Source organism: Piliocolobus tephrosceles, chromosome 2 (genome assembly GCF_002776525.5).
Source record: "Piliocolobus tephrosceles isolate RC106 chromosome 2, ASM277652v3, whole genome shotgun sequence".
Taxonomy (NCBI): Eukaryota; Metazoa; Chordata; class Mammalia; order Primates; family Cercopithecidae; genus Piliocolobus; species Piliocolobus tephrosceles.
Genome location: NC_045435.1, coordinates 51,022,711 through 51,030,252, shown reverse-complemented (window position 1 = coordinate 51,030,252; position 7,542 = coordinate 51,022,711). Strand labels below are relative to the sequence as shown.

Here is a 7,542-nt window from a genome sequence, read left to right as displayed (position 1 = left end):
TTTTTTTTTTTTTTTTTTTTTTTTTTAGAGACAGGGTCTTGCTGTGTTGCCCAGGCTGGTCTCACACTCCTGGGCATAAGTGATCCACTTGCCTTTGCCTTCCAAAGTGCTGGGATTAGAGGCGTGAGCCACCACACCCGGCCTAGCACAATATTTGATGATGAACTACGGCTCTAATAGTTAATTTAAGTTCCCCTAGTAATTTCAGTTATTTATTCAATAAATGTTTACTGAGAGCTTTCTAACAGTCTGACTCCCAGGTAGAATTTCTATTTGTCATCAGATAGCAACCCTCTCAAGGCCTGTTCTCATTTCTCTGTAGGTAATAAGAAATTCCTTCTTTTATCCTCACTCTTCTCCCTTTGTCCTGACCCCAGATCTCCTGAGCAGTGTCCAGCTATTCTTTTCACTCAGAGAAGGCGTCTTCCTAGCTTATTATCAATAAGCAAAAGCTGGATGTAATGTCCCAAATGTACCTTCCTCTGAAATATTTATTTGTTCAGAAACATAGTCACTTCTGAAAAATACTTTTCTGAAAACCTAATTGTTAGGTTAAATATGTTTACGGTGGTTTCAAAGATACTTGTATTTTGGAAAGTTTCCACACAGAGCTATTGCCAAATAGGCCCTCTCTTGTGTTTAAATAGTTCTTCTACTTGACTCTCCGATTTTCTTCTAGTGTTTCACTTTTAAAAATCTCATTGTGTTGGTTGTATTTTTCAGTCAAGTCCTAATTCGAAGCAGAGTCCTCAGGGAAAATGGAAAATACATTCCCAAACAGGTACTCATTTATCTTTTATGAAAAAGCTCCACGATTCACTGCTGGGCAGTAGATATCTGAATGTTTTATAAGGGGACTTTGGGGAAAGCTGAAGGTTGGCAACTTAGTAATTAAGCTGTGGCCTGGTGGTGTTTGCTGTCATGGTGACCTCACCCGTCTTAGGAAATTGTTTTTAAATGTGACTCAGCTGAAGTGTCAGGTCACCTGTCAAGCAGGCTGACAGCTCCAAGCGGAACAGCATATCCCAAAGGCCTTCTGACTAAGCCCCTGGGGAGTAATTTGACAATTTGCTGTGTCATACTCTTAGACTTAAAATACTTTTTTTCTCCTACTAGTCTTTCTTGACATGAAAATATTACTTCAACAACCCAGAGGATGGATTTTTCTTTTTTTTTGTTTTTTTTTTTGAGACGGAGTCTGGCTCTGTCGCCCAGGCTGGAGTGCAGTGGCCGGATCTCAGCTCACTGCAAGCTCCGCCTCCTGGGTTTACGCCATTCTCCTGCCTCAGCCTCCGGAGTAGCTGGGACTACAGGTGCCCGCCACCTTGCCCGGCTAGTTTTTTGTATTTTTAGTAGAGACGGGGTTTCACCGTGTTAGCCAGGATGGTCTCGATCTCCTGACCTCGTGATCCGCCCGTCTCAGCCTCCCAAAGTGCTGGGATTACAGGCTTGAGCCACCGCGCCCGGCGAGGATGGATTTTTCAAAAAAACTAAAAGGAAGGTAGTGCTGCCTTCTCCTATGACTGGCATGTTTGTTCCCTTCACTCATCTTTAAGGAAGATTTTTAACATGGGTATTTGAGTGGGGTGGGGTGAGTAGGGGAGAGGGCAGGGAGGGTGTCGTTTTATTCAAATGTTAAATTGCAGAAGATAGTAATCTTAGACCTTAGAAATCATCTAATATAGGAATCTATGGAAGCGGAATTATGTTTTCAGTCAAAAAGCAAATCATATAGCTGACAAGGGTCTAATATGAGGAATATATGAAGAATGTTTACTGCTGAACAAGAAAAAGACAACCCAATTAAAAAACAGGCAAAGAATTTGAGTAGATATTTCTCTGAAGAAGATACACAGTGGCCAATAAACACATGAAAAGATGCTTGGCCGGGCGCATTGGGTCATGCTTCTAATCTTAGCACTTTGGGAGGTGGAGGCAGGTGCATTGCTTGAGCCCAGGAGTTCAAGACCAGCCTGGGTAACATGGTGAAACACCATTTCTACAAAAAAATACAAAAATTAGCTGGGAATGGTGGTGCGTGCTCGTAGTCTCAGCTACTTGGGAGACTGAGGTGGGAAGATCACTTGAGCGTAGGAGGTTGATGCTGCAGTGAGCCATGGTGGCACCACTGCAATTCAGCCTTGGTGAGAGAGCGAGACCCTGTTTCAAAAAAAAAGGCTCAGCATCATTAATCATTAAGAGACTGCAAATCAAAATCACTTCATCCACTAAAAAGTAGATATAAGGCTAAGTGTCATGGCTCATGCTTGTAATCCAAGCACTTTAGGAGGCCTTGGTAGGAGGATTGCCTGAGCACCCAGGAGTTCAAGAACAGTCTTGGCAACATGGTGAGATCCTGTCTCTATTTAAAAGAAAAAAAAAAAAATGAAAGAAGATATAAAAAGGATTTTTGGCTAAAATACAGGCAATAAAAGCATCAGTGAGGATGTCAGGAGACTGGAGTTCTCATACACTGCTAGAGGGGATGTAAAATGACGCAGCCACTTTGGAAAACAGTTTGGCACCTCCTCAAAGTTAAACAAAGGCCCCTTGTGGTGGCTCATGCTTGTAATCCCAGCATTTTGGGAGGCTGAGGGGGGAGGATTACTTGAGCACAGGAGTTTGAGACCAGCCTGGGCAACAAAGCAGTACCCTGTCTCCACCAAAAAAAAAAAAAACTTAGCTTGGCTACATGGCACAAGCCTGTAATCTCAGCTACTTGGGAGGCTACAGTGGGAGGATCACTTGAGCCCAGGAGGCCAAGGCTGCAGTGAGCTGTGATTATATCAGCACATTTCAACCTGAGTTAAAAAGGAAGGCCCTGTTTCCAGAAAAAAAAAAATTTAAACATAGAGTTAAGGTATGACTCAGCAATTCTACTCCTAGGTATATGCCCAGGAGAATTGAAAACATGCTGCTATAAGTTTTTGTGTACAAGTTTTTATACGAAAACATACGGTTTCCTATAAACATTTATATGAAACATTTATATGAAAAAGTATGGTTTTCATATAAAAACCTGTCATAAAAACTCATAGCAGCATTATTCATAATAGTCAAAATAGTCATAATAGTCAAAAAGAAACCATCCAATACTATCAAGTATTCATCCATTGATAGATTTTAAAATCTGGTATATCTATATAGTAGAATATTATTTAGCCAAAAAAAAGAATCATGTCCAGGCATGATAGCACATGCCTGTAATCCCAGCATTTTGGGAGGCCAAAGTAGGAGGATACCTTGAGGCCAGGAGTTTGAGACCAGCCTGAGCAACATAGCCAGACACTGTCTCTACAAAAACATACAAACTAGGCAGGTGTAATGGCATTGATGCACCTGTAGTCCCAGCTCCTTGGCAGGCTGAGACAGGAGGGTTGTGCCCAAGAGTTCGAGGCTGCAATGGGCTATGATTATGTCATATGCAATGGCATGCTCTCCGCTCACTGCAACCTCTGCCTCCCAGGTTCAAGCAATTCTCCGGCCTCAGCCTGCAGAGTAGCTAGGACTAGAGGCACGCATCACCACACCTGGCTAATTTTTGTATTTTTAGTAGAGATGGGGTTTCGTCATGTTGGCCAGGCTGGTCTTGAACTCCTGACCTCAGGTGATCTGCCTGTCTCGGCCTCCTAAAGAGCTGGGATTACATGCCTGAGCCACTGCACCCTGTCAGAAAAATTTTAGTGAAGTTTTGAAGCAGCAAAAGCCTAATCATTTAAGAAACCAAACATTCACTTTGTGATCACTCAGGCTAATGGACTTTTTTTTTTTTTTAATGACAGTCTCACTCACTCTGTTGCCCAGGCTGAAGTGCAGTGGTGCGATCTCTGCTCACTGCAACCACTGCCTCCCAGGTTTAAGTGGTTCTCCTGCCTCAGCCTCCCAAGTTGCTGGGATTACAGGTGCATGCCACTACGCCAAGCTAATTTTTGTATTTTTAGTAGAGATGGGGTTTCGCCATGTTGGCCAGTCTCGGCTCAAACCCTTGACCTCAGGTGATCCACCCGCCTTGGCCTCCCAAAGTGCTGGGATTACAGGCATGAGACCCCATGCCTGGCACTAATAGAATATATTTTTTTTTTTTTTGAAAGAGAGTCTCGCTCTGTTGCCCAGGCTGGAGTGCAATGGCGTGATACCGGCTCACGGCAACCTCCACCTCCTGGATTCAAGCAATTCTTCTGCCTCAGCCTCCCAAGTAGCTGGGGTTACAGGTGTGTGCCACCACGCCCAGCTAATTTTCAGTATTTTTAGTAGAGATGGGGCTTCACCGTGTTAGCTAGGATGGTCTTGATCTCCTGACCTTGTGATCTGCCCACCTCGGCCTCTCAAAGTGCTGGGATTACAGGTGTGAGCCACCACGCCAGGCTGCTAATGGACATTTATAGTATATTTAGAAAAATGTTTTACCCCACTGAGCACAGTGGCTCATGCCTCTAATCCCAGCATTTTGGAAGGCTGAGATGGAAGTATCACTTGAGACCAGGAGTTTCAGACCAGCCTGGGAGAGAGGACACCCCATCTTTGCAAAAAATTTAAAGATTAGCTGAACATGGTAGCACATGCTTATAGTCCCAGCTACTTGAGAGGCTGAGGTGGGAGGATCCTTGAGCCTGAGATGTTGAGGCTGTAGTAAGCCTTGACTGTGCCAGTGCTCTCCAGCCTGGGTGCAACAGTAAGACTTGTCTCTTAAAAACAAAAAAGACAAAAAATAAGTTTTACAACTGAAACACACCTTTTTATTGGACTTAGGCTGGTTCAGTGTGTACAGCATTTTACCCAAGTCAAATGATAACTTGATGAGGCTCAACTGCCCCATGTCAGAGCTGGCATAATCCAACTACCTCACTTATGGGACAGAGCAATTATGAGCAGAGACATTGAGTTTTCTCTAGAGCAGTGGTTGGTTCTTCATGGGGGTGGTACTGCCCTCTAGGGGGCCTTATGGTAATCTGTGGAAATTTTTGATTGTTAAAATGATGGAACTGTGGGGAAAAATCATGTAACTGTCATTTGTATGATGCAAGAGATGAGTATCCCCCAGTCCTGGGGACAGTCACATAATACAAAGAATTTTCCCATGTCCCATGACTTTTGAATATCTCACCAAATCGTTTTGTTTTGAGGAGTCTTGCTCTGTTGCCCAGGCTGGACCGCAGTGGAGCGATCTCCGCTCACTGTAACCTCTGCTTCCTGGGTTTAAGCAATTGTCATGCCTCAGCCTCCTGAGTAGCTGGGACTACAGGTGTGCGCCACTATGCCTGGCTAATTATTGTATTTTTAGTAGAGATGAGGTTTCACCATGTTGGCCAGGCTGGTCTCAAACTCCTGACTTCAAGAGATCCAAAGTGCTGGGATTACAGGCGTGTACCACTGTGCCCAGCTGTTACATTCCTTCTTAAGAAAATATTCTTGGCTGGGCGCGATGGCTCACACCCCATCTCTACTAAAATACAAAAATTAGCCAGGCGTGGTGGCACATGCCTGTAATCCCAGCTACAGAAGAGGCTGAGGCAGAAGAATTGCTTGAGGTGGGGAGGTGGAGATTGCAGTTAGCCAAGATGACACCACTGGACTCCAGGCTGGGCAACAGAGTGACGCTCCAGTCTCCAAAAAAAAAAAAAAAAAAAAAGTTCTTGTATATAGACTACACTAACTGTGAATTTCATTTTGGGGTTACAAAAGAGAGCATTGGATCTCCATTTCACAGAAGACAAAAGTGAAACACAGAGGTAACGGGTAAGGTCACCCTGCCAGTGGCGGGCGAAACATGAACCTAGACAAATTGACACAACTCCTGCACTTTCTTGCCCAAGATCACGGCGGTGTGAGGTAGGCAGGAGAAGGGAGGGCGCTGACCTGTCATATACTTGTTCCTGGGTGAGCTTCTTGTCGCTCTGCAGTAGGATGGACACGTAGTGGCGGATCATGCCTACGAAAAAACTGATAACGATGGGTAGGACCACCCAAAGGCAGATGTTGGAGTCGAACAACAGTTCTGGCCCTGCCATCTTCACTGAAAGCTGCCTGCCAGCCGGTGATGGGCGAGCTTCTCTTCACCGGGGCGCAGTTGCTTCTCTTTGACTTCGCCTCCGGGCCTTCTCAAGCCCCTATTCCCGGCTAGCCCAGAACTGAGCTGCGGCTGTGAGCCCAGCCTACTGCCTTCAGGGGGGGGGCCTGGCATTCCACTTCCGGCGCGGAAGTTGACGTCACGTCACGGCGCGCCTCGGTGGCGTCGGGCATGGCGGGAAAGTCGAAAACGACGGGCGGCAACGGCTTCTCGGTGAGTTAGTGGAGCAGTGGTCGTAGTCTCTTGAGGCCCCGCTCCCCTGCGACCTAATCTCTAAGTCCAAGCCGCGGTCGGAGTTCTCCTCTGGGGCTCCGCGCCCCGAACCTCGGCTTCCTCATCTGCCCTGAGATGGGATAATCCCCACAGGTACCCTTCTGCGTCGTTAAAATGAGGAAACGAGAAAGGCTTTTACCCTCACCCCCTTCCCGATGAACTAGTTCAGGCAGTCGGCCTCATCTCACGTCTGTTGGGCTTTTCTGGAAGCCAGATAGTATTGCACGTGTTAAAGGCGGGTGCCTGGAAGCCGGACGTCCTGACTTGCCTTAGTTTTTCCATCTGCAAGATGGCTGATAATGGTTATCCGTATTAACCGAAGCGGCGACAAATAAAAAGCTTAGCACAGCGCCCGGTACCTCGTAAATGTTAACCATTATTATAAGTCATTATTATCATCAAGAGTAAGTATAGGTGGTGAAGAGCACAGGTGCTGGAGCCAGACTGCCCGAGTTAGAATCCCAGTTCCGCCCGGGACGATGAGAAGAATAATGGTACCCACCTCAAAAAGTTTTGTGGGAAATTAATGAATTATTAAATATAAAGTACTTGAAAGAGTTCTTGTTAACGTGTAGCGTTTCCCCTGCCCTGCCCTGCCAGCTTTTCTCCCTCTGAATATTCTCAGAAATTTTCTTTATGCCTGTAACTATGCTGGGCATTGGGGCATTGAGTAGGTGAGACTGGGTTCCTGCTCTCAAAGAGCTCCAGTCTAGTGTGAGGTAAGGTCCCCTTAGATATACCCTGTGGAGCAGGGAAGCTGCAGTAGCAAACTCCCTTAGGGATAGGAGGAACGCTTTTCAAGGAAGATGACATTTGATTGAATGTTTACGTCTGAGTAGAAATTTCCAGGCAGGCCGGGCGCAGTGGCTCAAGCCTGTATTCCCAGCACTTTGGGAGGCCGAGACGGGCGGATCACGAGGTCAGGAGATCGAGACCATCCTGGCTAACACAGTGAAACTCCGTCTCTACTAAAAAATACAAAAAACTAGCCGGACGAGGTGGCAGGCGCCTGTAGTCCCAGCTACTCAGGAGGCTGAGGCGGGAGAATGGCGTGAACCCGGGAGGTGGAGTTTGCAGTGAGCCGAGATAGCGCCACTGCACTCCAGCCTGGGCGACAGAGCGAGACTCCGCCTCAAAAAAAGAAAAGAAATTTCCGGGCCGGGCGCGGTGGCTCAAGCCTGTAATCCCAGCACTTTGGGAGG

General features: G+C 46.3%; 1 protein-coding gene across 1 annotated transcript in view; it reads left to right on the top strand.

Moving 5' to 3' along the window:
• The first annotated feature begins 5,697 nt into the window (after nt 1–5,697).
• Nucleotides 5,698–7,542, top strand: part of FANCD2 (FA complementation group D2) — a 79,925-nt gene continuing 78,080 nt past the window's right edge. The window contains exon 1 of the mRNA XM_026447629.2: nt 5,698–6,280. The gene's annotated coding sequence lies outside the window, so the exon portion shown is untranslated. The remainder of the gene's footprint in view (nt 6,281–7,542) is intronic.